Source organism: Vigna umbellata, chromosome 10 (genome assembly GCF_029865625.1).
Source record: "Vigna umbellata cultivar VRB3 chromosome 10, Vumbellata_1.0, whole genome shotgun sequence".
Lineage (NCBI taxonomy): Eukaryota > Viridiplantae > Streptophyta > Magnoliopsida > Fabales > Fabaceae > Vigna > Vigna umbellata.
In genome coordinates, this window is record NC_142174.1 from 1,477,998 (window position 1) to 1,490,259 (window position 12,262).

Genomic DNA, 12,262 nt, shown 5'->3' on the forward strand with positions numbered 1-12,262 from the left:
GAATCTTGATTGGCTAAAGCATCATTATATTTTGACTAATCTTTTTATGATGAGCAAACATGACTGATTTACTTGTCCTAGAGGAAAATGCTTTTTGGTGTGCTAGACCATTGTAGTATCATTATTTTGTTTAAGCCAAGTTACATTTTACATGAGGACAAACAAAGTTTCAAGTTTGGGGTTGTGATAACGGTTGAAAATATCTTTATCTGTGATTCAATTTTGATAGTAAATGAACCCTTTTTGACTTAGAAGCTTGTTTGAACTCATGTTTTTAGTTTAGTTTTATGAATAAGTGAATAGAGGTTATACTTTATGATTTTATCACTAAATTCCCTCTATTTTGTAGCTAATAATGTGCTTGGAAGAATATCCAACAATGTATATAGCTAAGCGTCAGTTTCATGTATCGCACCAAGTTGAGCGCCATTTAGGGGCGCTGAACATCAGCGTGTTGGGCTTGGACCTGTTTTTTGTTATTCTTTTTATCTATTTAAGGACTTGGACGTCCTAGGGATTGCATCTCTTGATGGCTTGAGCAAAGAAACACACTTTTCGGCCCTTGGAGGCAGATTTGGGGATGTGGGAGCTCTCCTTTTCAGTTTCTAGGGTTTTTCTATCTCTTTCATTCCATTGTTCATCTAGTTTCTTCATGACGATGGAGAACTAAACTCTTTTGTTGTTGGGAAAGATGTAACCTCTAAACTCTCATGTATTTGAATTTGTTCTAAATTATTTTATCCTTCTTTCATTAATTGTTAGTGATTTTCTCCTTTGTTAAATTCTTATATTTTATGATTTGCTTGAGTATCGGGAGATATCTTACAAATCACGATCTGGAAAATTTCTCCCAAAAGCAATATTGCTCAGGGATGGGGGTGATAACGGTTGAGAATACAATTATTTGTGATGTAATTTTGATACTAAATGCACCCCTTTTTGCTTAGAAACTTGCTTGGAATAATGTTTTTATGTTAAGTTGTGTGAATAAGAGAGTTGAGATTGAATTTGATGATTTTATGACTAATTCCCCTTGTTTTGGTAGGAAATGAGATAATATGGAAAGCAGAGATGAAATTCCAAGGAGATGGAGCTCAGAAAGGCTTGGAAAATCACTAGAAGGGAGGAATGCTAGAGGCTTGGGCTTCCTTTTTAGAGGCTTGAGCGTAAAAGAGTGTCGCTCACCGCCCGAGCACCCCTTTTGGGGTGCTTAAGCGCCAAAAGCACGAAGCTTGGGTGTCATCTCTGAGGCTTGAGCATAGAAGACCACCAGTCACCGCTCGTGCGCCCTAAGTGGGGCGCTGGAGCACCAGCGATATAGGCTTGGGCTTTGTTTTTGTTCTGTCTTCGCTCTATTTAAAGGACTCGGGTGTCCTAGGTTTTGTATCTCTGGCTGGAGCAGCATAATAACACACTCTTCCACTCCTTTTAGGGTTTTGTTATCTCATGATTTTCCATTATTCATCTAGTTTCACCATGTCTATGGTGAACTAAACTTTTGTTGTTGTTGGGGGATGATGTAACCTTGTGAACTCTCATGTATTTGAATTGATTCTCAATAACATACGCTTTTTCATTAGTTGTTAGAGTAATTCATCTGTGATTATTACATGCTTTGTTTAACTCATTCATAGCATGATGTATGAATTGCATGAGTGTCGGGAGGTTCCTTACAAGTCAGGTTCTTGTTGAATTCTCTCAAGAGTAATATTGCTCAAGGATGAGGGTATGAGTCTTGGTCGTCTTAAAGCTCTTAATCTTCACATTTAATTACTAGGAATGCTAGGAATTGCATGAGCTGGTGATTAAGGACAGGCTTCTTCGCCGAGGGATCGAGTTTAAGTGATTTATTGAGTGACGTTAACATTAATGCATAAAGAAGAATTCTTACATGCATGAGAGGGAACTTGGTGAAATCTAACCCCAACAACATACTCATCTCATATTACAAACAACATTCGTTCATCACTGTGCTATTCTGCTATTGATCCAACTACATTCATATTTAATTTTCTGTCTTTGCATCTGAAATCAATGATCTTGTTTTCTTTAAGTCTTAATTAATCGAGTTATCACATGACTGTTTAGTGCCAAGAGTCCTCTCGGATACGATTTCCGTAAGGCTTGAGCCTTCAATTTTGCCCGGGCTTCAAGGGTCCGACGCTCGGGCGGCGGGAGTCGATATTTCCACGCCCAAGCCTCTTGCAGGTCGCCCAAGCCTCTTGCAGGTCGCCCAAGCTTCGTGCGGTTCCCTCTTCTGGTGCTTTTCTAGGCCTTTCTGAGCTCTATATCCTTAGCACTTCATCTCTGCTTCCTGTATGATTATTTGTGAACATGTTTGAGTTGATTATGTCATTGCTGCAATTGACTGTGTATTACATGAGATCTTATCTATGAATGCATGACATATATTTGAGAAAAGGAAAATCACATGCACTTTTGTTGAACTTGTAATATGTGGCAAAATAACAATTTTAAGTCGACTTCATTATGAAGTAAGTCGACTAAAACTCGCGGCTTTGCACAAACGTTTTCAAAGTGTGCTGTGAGAATTTTTGAAGAGAAAGTTTTTCAAAACTATGTTTAACTGTGTTGTATAGTTGATTACATGCAACCTGCATTCGACTAAGTCTGTTATAGTTTTGAAATTCTGTTAATGCTTGAATTAAATGTTACAACAGCTATATTTTTAAATATGTTGACCAAGCATTTATTGTGATTCGACTACATTAATTGTCCATTCAATTAACTGCATTGATTGCTGCTACATGTTATAACTATTTTGTTATATTCGAGTACATTAGTAGCAAAGTCGATTAAAATGCGTCAGAGTTGCGAATTGCTATAAATTGACGCGAATTTGATTTCTGCAAGAACTTTTGTGATTCTAACGATTTGATTGATTTCTTTCAGATTAGTGATTTCTTGCAGAAAGTGTGAAAGCTCCAAGAATTCATCAAGAAGACTGTGGTGTTCATCTTTGGTGATTGTTTGACGAGTAGGAATATGTGTGCTCTTATTGTCTGATCAATATGCACTTGAGATGTCTATTTCGTGATCAGTTTCTATCAATCTTGTGAAGATTGAAGTTTCCTTGTTGTGATTACAAGAAGAGAACGTGCGATGTTCTAGACTTTGAGGATTGTTCAAAGTGTTAAAGAGTGCAGGAGAGGGGACATCTTGTTGTTGTTCTTTGTTTGTATATGCCTATATTTTGATAAGAGGTTAGAGAGGTGTTTTATATTTTTGACGTGGATGTCGCTATAAAAGCCTTGTTGTAAAAACCTTGATCATTATAATGCATTTGCTTCCTTTGGTGGAAGGACAATGGATGTAGGCTGGGTCGAACTAGTATAAAAACTCAACGTTTGTTGTTTTTATCCCTACTCTATTACATTCAGTTGACTTTACATTTTACTTATTCGATTATATTTCGCTGCACTACAAAGTCTTTTTCCTTGCGTTTCAAGAAATCTTTTAAAGGCATCTACTTTGCGAAAAAGATTTAAAGAAAACTTTACTGTTGTTTTTCACCAATTCACCCCTCCTCTTGGCATTGAAATTAAGTCATTCTATTTTCAACAAACATTATATCATGCATAGAATCAAACATCATCAACAAATCAAAAACTTTAAGAACAAAAATGAAAATGCCTACTTTAAGAAAAGAAGTTTAAGACAATCAAACGTCTTATCCCTATCCCTAGGCAATATTCCCTTTGGGTGAAATCCTCTAGATCATTATTCATAAGATATTTCCCCATACTCAAATAAATCAAACATCAAGTTATGAATGGCCAAAACATAACAAGCATTAAGAATAAGATAAAATCACTAACATTCAATGAAAGAAACATAAAATGTTTAAATCATATTCATATACACGAAAGTTTAGAGGTTACAACATCCAAACAATAAAAGAGTTTAGTTCTCCATTGTCATGGAGAATCTTGGCTTACAATGGAAGAATGAATGAATGAAAACCCTAGAAAGTGAGAAGGAAAGCTCCCGCATGCCTAATCTCCCTCCAAAGGGTCGAAATCAGCTTTTTTGTGCTTCAGCCGTCCAAAGATGTCAACCCCAGAGTGTAAAAGCCTTTAAATAGATCAACATTGGATCATGGGCCAACGTCGTTAGCGCTCAACGCCCCAGCTAAGGGCGCCCAAGCGTGACTGCGAATATACTGGCCCTCAGCGTCCTGCTTGAGGATAGTCAGGCGTCCGAGGGTGTGGCTGGTTGGCGCTTAGCACCCTTAGAGGGGGTGCCCAAGCGTGCTTATGAGAAGAATGGCGCTCAGCGCTCCAAATGGAGGCAACTAGGCGCCCTTGCGAGACTTTTAACGTTGAGGTCTCCTAAAAAGGGAAACCAGGTGTCCTACGGTCCTTCTTCAGCCTTCTTTCAACCTTCTTTCCTAGTGCTTATGTTGTCCCTCCTAAGTTTAGACTCCTTGATACTTTTGCTCCTCTTCTAATGATACCAATAACCTACAAAATAGAGGGAATTAGTGATCAAATTCATAAAGTATAATATTTCTTCACTTATTTACCAAATTCAACTAAAACAAGAGTTTAAGCAAGCTTCAAAGTCAAAAAGGGTTATTTTAGTATCAAAATAGCATCACAAATAACGGTAAATTCAACCGTAATCAAAAGTCTGATCGTTCTGCACAGGATGATCCATTCTGTTTGATCAAAAAAGGCTTTGGCAAACATTGAGTATTTTTGGTTTCCTTGTGGTGTTACAGGAAGAAGAACATGGTTCTTGACTTTAAGGGTGTCTGAAAGGGCTTGATAGCAGAAGAGGATTGTTCTTCTTGCTTGTCAGTTTGTTGTATTGCATATAGTTAGATTAGTGAGTTAGAGACCTGATTTACATTTTGACGTGAGGTCGATGTAAATCCCTTGGTGTAAAAACTCATATCTATATAGTGCATTGGCTTCCAACTCAGGTTGATTGGAAGGACGTTGGATGTAGGCTTAGTTGAACCACTATAAAAACTCAGTGTTTGAATTTTCTTATCCCTTCTCTCTACATTAAATCGATTATATTGTCATTACATTCGATTAAGTGAACTGCTGCATTGCACACATTCTTACTTACGATTCAAGAAAAGTCTAAAGACTTTCTGTTTTGCGAAAAAGATTTAAGAAGCTATCATTTTTATACATCACCAATTCACCTCTCCCCCCCCCCCCCTCTTGGTGTGAGAAACGAAGCACTTCTTTTTTAACATCCTTTTTCCTTAACATTTGTTGAGGGGATTTATCTTTTTATTTGTATCAACTTTAAACAACAACAACCAACATATGACTTACATTTTAATACCCCTGATCAAAGGCTAAGACAATAAAAATTTTAGAGAATCCTAAAGAATCAACTACTATTTTGACAATTTCAAAAAGACTCAATGAAAGTTTATCTATAAGAACTTATTTAGGGCACCATACCCAAAACACAAGGCACATACAAGACGCAACTCATATGGATTTTCAAATTTTTTATGTTTGTAAAAGGAAAATAAAATGGCTAAACATGCAAGTGATGTCTATTTCGATTCAACATGAATTTAGACAAAACAATAGGATCATAAAATAAAAAAAAAAAGACTCAAAACTCAAGCACCTCTAATTGAAAATAGAAAAAATATTGCATATACCCAAATGGAAGGAAAGAAATCCTCTTACACACACATGGATGGTTCAAGAAGAACAAATTGTTTGCACCAAAATTTAAACACACATGAACACATATATCAATCAAACACAAGACATGTAAGGAGATATGAGACAATAAGAAAATGGGATAGTGATGAGTCGTTATTTCTGGAATTATATTTAGTTATTGCACTTAAATAAACCAGGGAATTGTGTTTAATTGTCTGTCATTTCCCCGTTTTCCGAATTCTGCTTAATTTGGTCGGAAATTCGTAATTGTGCTAATTTGGGTTTTCTGAGCTGATTAAGTGCATTTTTGGTTGCAGAGCAGTTGTGGAAACATCATCTGGAGCATTGAGATATTGAGTGACACACTCAAAGGCTCAACATTTAGTCATTTAGATTCTAATTAAAGTTGTAATTTCGTTTTCTAGAAGCCCTTAATTAGAATTAGGTGTTTTGGACCCTTTTAAGGGCAATTTTGTAAAAATATTTTTTTAGGACATATGCCTTTTAGGTTAGGGTTTGTAATTTTGTGTGTGGACCGTACCCTTATTAAAAGAGGGACACACGGCCCTTGTGCCCAGCCGCCACCCCCCACTTACGGGATCCGGGAACTTTTTCTTGCTTTAGTTTTTGGGGAAACGCTGTTTTTGAATGAACGAATGGAGAGCTGATATTTTATTCCTTTTCCTAATTTCTGGTTGCATTTTTCTCGCTTAGTTTGGTGCACATTTAAACAATCTCTTCTCACAATCTATGATTTTGGGCAAGGAGGCACATGTGTCGTCCAGTTGAAAGAAGTGCACCACGGTGACTGCCATGTAGAAAACAAAGAATGTTGTTTAGGGAGCAGCTGTCACGGTCTGGGAAAGGAAAGGCACCACACACATTTCATTTTCGTTTTTAGAAGCAGGTCACGTACAACATTGAAAGTAGCACTGATTTCATGTTAAAGGTCTTTGTTAATTTCAATTGGAGAAAAGCACAAGGTGTCACGGCCTGGTTGGAGGAAAGGGGGATGATTCATTTTTCTAGAAAATGAGATGCGGTGGTTTATGAAAGAATGGTGTGCACGAAAAGTGGTAGCTGGAAGAGTGATGATTTAAATAGGAAGCAGCGTGTGCGTGTGAAAGGCGTGAATCATTTTGCTGGCAGGATGAAGAAATGGTGAAGCACGGGATTGAAGAAAGGAAGCACACAGGGGCAATTGTTCACGTGGAGAATGAAATGGAGGCAAGTCACGGTTGGAATGAAGAGATGGCACGTTTGGCAGCTGTATAAATGCAAGTGTTTTATTTTTTGAGAGGAAGATTAAGTGGAAGAAGTGATGTCTCGGACTGGGCAAAAGAGAGTTGCCATCTTGTCACGGGAATGGATGGATTCCAGCAGGGATTTTTAATTGTTTTTAATCATGTTTTTCAAGCAGAGAAAGCAGGGTGCACACGGGAGCCAGCTTTTGGGGTTTTCATTGTTGATTGAAGATTAGGATGCGTTTTTAATGATGGAGAGAAGTGATGGATCATTCCAGCAGCAAGTAATTAGATCAAGTGGTGTCCGTCCAGCAGCTCTCGGTTTTCGTTTCTAATTGGAAAAATAGGATTAGGTGTCACGGCTTAAGGAAAGGTAGCACATGGATATTGAGAGGTGAAGTGGTGTGCATGATGACGTGCTAGAATAGGACAAGTGGTGTCACGGTCTTAGAAGAAAAAAAAATGGTTCACAACAAATTTTATTTTACAACTTCAAGCGTTTATTTTTTTTCCGTTTCTGTGATGAATTATTTATTTTATGTTTAGGTTACAACATTGTGCATTTAATGTTTTAGTTTGAGTGTTGCACTTGAACAACTTGAATTGTGTTTGCATATTGATCTGTTGTAGTTTTCATTTTAATGCTTTTATTTATATTCGGTTGTGTTTACTTTTCATTTTTTTTAGTTCAATTGCATGCACAAAACATTTTCAAAACCCCCTTCACTACGTGTTGATCTGAGACTGAACCCAATTTGGTCCTTGAGAGACGACCTAGGAGTCACTTCCTAGTACTGTACTGCATTCTTTTATGCACAACTTTTGTGGGAGGTGCGACCCTCTCATCAGATAGTAATGTCAGAGGTTGATGAGTCAATATTTTATCAATTTCACTTAGCTTATTGTACCGAATTTAATCAGGGAATTGTGCTTAAATGTCTGGTATTTTTCCGTTTTTGCTAATTGTGTTTAATTTGACCAAAAATTCTTATTTTAATTAATTTGAATTATTTGAGCTAATTATTTTCATTATTAATCGTAGTAGGAAATTGTTGGATAATATTTGGGACATTTTGGAGGTCAAAAGAAAATGTGACATCAATTTTGTTTAAACTAAAAAGTGAGAGGTGTGGATTTACTTTTTGGAGGTGCAACTGAAATTCTGGTCCAGCTTGGCAGCAGCTTGTCACGGAGTGGGCTGGTCCACGCCCATCTATCTTCATCAAGCACATGGAAGGCACACACGTCCAAGAAGCAAACTTGAGGGGGTGCTGGAAGAAAGAAAGCACACGCCCACGCCGAGAGTCCAGCAAGGTAGGAGCACGCACAAGCAAGGGAAAGCATCCAACAGCAAGTGCACGTAAAAAGCAGCAGCAGGCCCACGGAGGAGGGGATTTGGAGCGTCCAGCAGTCCAACACTTTGGTCCAGCAGCTTGGAAAGAGATGTGCGTCCAGCAGCATCCAGCCGCCACTCTCTGAGTTTTGGTTTTTAGGCTTTTGGCTTTGAACGTTTTAGGGGAATGTAGGAGAAAGGGTGTCTTAGCTTGCTGCTCGAAGAAGGTTCTCGGCCTGGAGCTGTAGCGGCCACGGAGGCTTTTCTTTTTCTCACTTAGGAGAATGTAGGAATTTGATGTTTTTGCTTTGAATCAGGAAGATCCGCCACCTTCATTTTGTGTTACTAGCATTTTCTTTCTTTTGTTCTAGAAGAAGCAGGGGAATTGAATTTTCTTTTCTTTCTTTAGAAAATAGCACGCTGACTCATGGGAGAAGAGACGTTACGGTCTGGATGAAATTTTTACAGCATATATATTTTGGCTTTTAAATGTAAGCGGGGATTTTATTTTTTTTTTGCTTAGAAAAATGTAGCGCATTAAATTTGAGAAAGTTGGTGTACGTTGTTGAGCTGGAAGAGAAGGGAAGTAGCAGCACGTAGGTGTCACGGTGCAGGGACAGTCACGGCTGGCGCATGGTGATTGAGAATGAGTGTTAATTCTACTTAGCTAAGCATTGCATTTACAATTGTCATTGAGCTTTGCCCCTGCTACACGGTCACATCAACTCTAGCAACTATGAAGCACACAAACTTTTTCATTTTCTGCTGGAGAAGCTTTGTACTTGGAGCATCGGGAGACGTGGAGTGAATTTAAGTGGGGCTGGACGTGTGAAGGGAGCCGTCAACCTCACATTTCTTTTTTTTTATTTTTTTTTTGGAAGTTTTTATTATGTTTTAATCCAATGAAGAAGGGAGCTACTGTCACACACGGGCATTTACTTTTTGCTTATAGAAATGGAAAGCTGATTGATTTAGAGAAGAGAAAACAAAGCTGGCATTCAATTTCTTTTAGAGGAGGCGCTGATTTATTAGGAGAAAGGTACACACAACAAATGATTTATCCAAGAGATGTTTCGTTTTTCTTTTAATTCACGCTTGGACCGAGAACCTTTTATATGTCATAGATTGGAATCCATTAGCAGCGTACTCATCTAGACTCATCTAGTTTATTTTACTGTTCACACATTATTTTCTTTTAGTGTTGTTTCCGTGAATGAGATGCTTTGATTGATGACTAACCGTTGTAGTCCAATAGCGTTAGATGAGTTTCTTTGCTGCATTTCAATTTCCACTTTTGGTTTAGAGATCGCTCGGTCTCAATGTTAAAACCGTTCGGTCTCTGTTTAGAGACCGTTCGGTCTTCATGTTTTCCACATTTCTTTCCACATTTTTAATTATGTTTGGTTGTATTTAATTTCCAGTTTTAATTTCGTCATTTGCATTCACAAAAAACTTTCAAACCCCCCACCTACGTGTTTGACCTAAGACTCGAACCACAATTGGTCCTTGAGAGACGACCTAGGAGTCACTTCCTAGTAACTGTACTGCATTCTTTTATGCACAACTTTTGTGAGAGGTGCGACCCTCTCATCAGAGGTACCTTTCAACCAAGACTTCAAGCTCTCCACAAGGCCTTCTTCACCTAAGATGCTACCTCTAAGATGTTGGACCACCTCTAGGACGAAAAACCTACACCAAAAGAGATCAACAGCACCAAAAACCGAAAAATAACCTAGGAGAAAAGCAAGAAAATGTCAAAATGAACAAGGCTATCTCAAATAGAATTTTTAGGTGACAAAACCAAGATTAGCAAGGAGACAAGAAAGAAAATAAATGGTTAAAAATAAAGGTTCACCATTCAAAAGAAACTCCTAAGGAAAAGCTCTAGAAAAGACCACAAAAACTAAAAATTACTAGAGTAGAAAGGTGATTTTTTCCTTTAGCCAATTTTGAGCACATGTGGCACTAGACCAAGTTTGTAGCATCAAATGGCATGGACCAGCTGCTGGAACAGAGGTTTGGGATATAAATTTCAGGTGCAAAACAACCACCAAATCATCATACAAATGCACACAAAAAAGTAGTGGTGGTAGTGTGAAATGAACCTTGCTTTTTGCTTCTTAGTTTTGTTTTTTGTACTTTTTTTGTTACTTTTTCTTTTTTTCTATCTTGTCTCTTGTTTTTCTTGTAACTTTCCATAACACAAATCACACAAACAAACACCTCAAATCTAATTTTAAAGATTCCTTTAAAGGTGTATAAGGTCACACATACAAAATGGTAAAGAAATCTTACTAGAATCAAAATTTTGGCAAAAAACTCAAAAATGACATGTATGAAACATAACTCTGAATTTTTGATGAACTAACAACAAACATGAATTCAAATATGCGAAAAAAGTACTCAAAGGTTCCCAAAAGTGCAGTTTTGAAAACACACAAACATATATTTTTGGTGATTTTTTCATGGTTTAACTTGGGAATAAAGACAAGTAAAAGACTAAACATGACTTCTAGACAACATGGGTGGATTCAAAAGTTAAAATGACACCAAATAACATATATAACCCACAAAAATACTGAGGAATGACTCAAAAACAGAAAAGGCACATAGAACATAAAAAACACAAGAACAACTAGTGAAAAAGATGAATGTTTCCAAGAGTAGAGCAAAGTAGAACCATAAAAACAACAAAATGGTAAGAAGATTATGACAAGTAAGAAGAACACATAAACACATAAAAACAATAAATATAGATAGGGAAACTAAGGAAACTTAGCTCTTGAAGAACCAAGGCTCTTGATACCAAATGATAGCAACGTCCTTAGCTAGGTTGGGCCAAAACTAGGAGATGTGCATGAAGGGGTGTTTCCTTAGATGGAGGGTACGAAAAAGTGGTGGTAAATGGTCCAAGGATGATGACCTAAGGTGTGGATGGTGTAGGAGCTCATGACCTCTAGGAGATATGGTGGTGAAGGTGTAGTGTTTGGTGACTGTAAGAGAGGTTAAGCCAACTAAAGGAGGAAGGTGATTAGAGGGGCTCTAAGATTGCTCTAGTCTTGATCTAAGAAGTGTATGGCCATAATTTAGCACCATAACATTACATTAATCCAAGATGAAATACAAGGGTGGAGACACCTCTATTTATAGGCCAAGGGTGTCTCCTTCTAACCCTAAAAACACAATCCTCTCCATTCCTAGAGCGTCATGTGGCTACAACTAAAAAGAAATCATCTCCAATGATGGAGGGACATGTGGCCGCTACTAAAAAGAAATCCTCTCCACTCCTAGGGTCCCATGTGGCCAATTCTAAAAAAAATCCTCTCCAATGGAAGCATGACACATGGCACACACTTTCCACTTGGTTTGCATGTCTAACTTAAGAAAAATCTTATGCTACTTAGCCTTAATACAAGCCTTAAACAAACCTACACTACACGACCGAATACATTGCCCTAGATATCCTACACTACTCTTCAATATGCTCCATGATGGCTCCAAAGGTTGTCCAAAGGCTAGAGTTTATAGCATCTTCATGGATGACTTCAACCATTCTTATAGATGCTTGACCATGGTTAAGGGGTGTGCCATCACTTCTCTTCCTAAAAGGATGTTTTTATTAATGATTATTGTTAAACTTCAAAACTTGGGTCACTAGACGGTCTAGTCTCTTTAGACGATCTTGTCATAATAGGAGGTCTATTGAACTAACAAAGGTTCTTGAAGCTTCTCATGTCCAAGTGCAAAGAATGAAAGCCTTTCCTTTGTCCAAGTGTATGCATGGGAGCCTTTTCATCCAACCAACCAAGTTCTAGAATGTACCTTAAGGCTTAAGCAAGCCAAAAGAGGTGTTCTCCCCTTTCGAAATCTCATATGATGCTAGGAGCCTAAGAACTAACCCAATTGACAACATCTTGGCCTCTCTGACCTTTGTTGACTATTTGACTAATAATTTCTCCACGAAACTCCAAATGAGATAATTATTTACTTTTTAAGAAATTAGACTAAAAGGCTTTCATTTG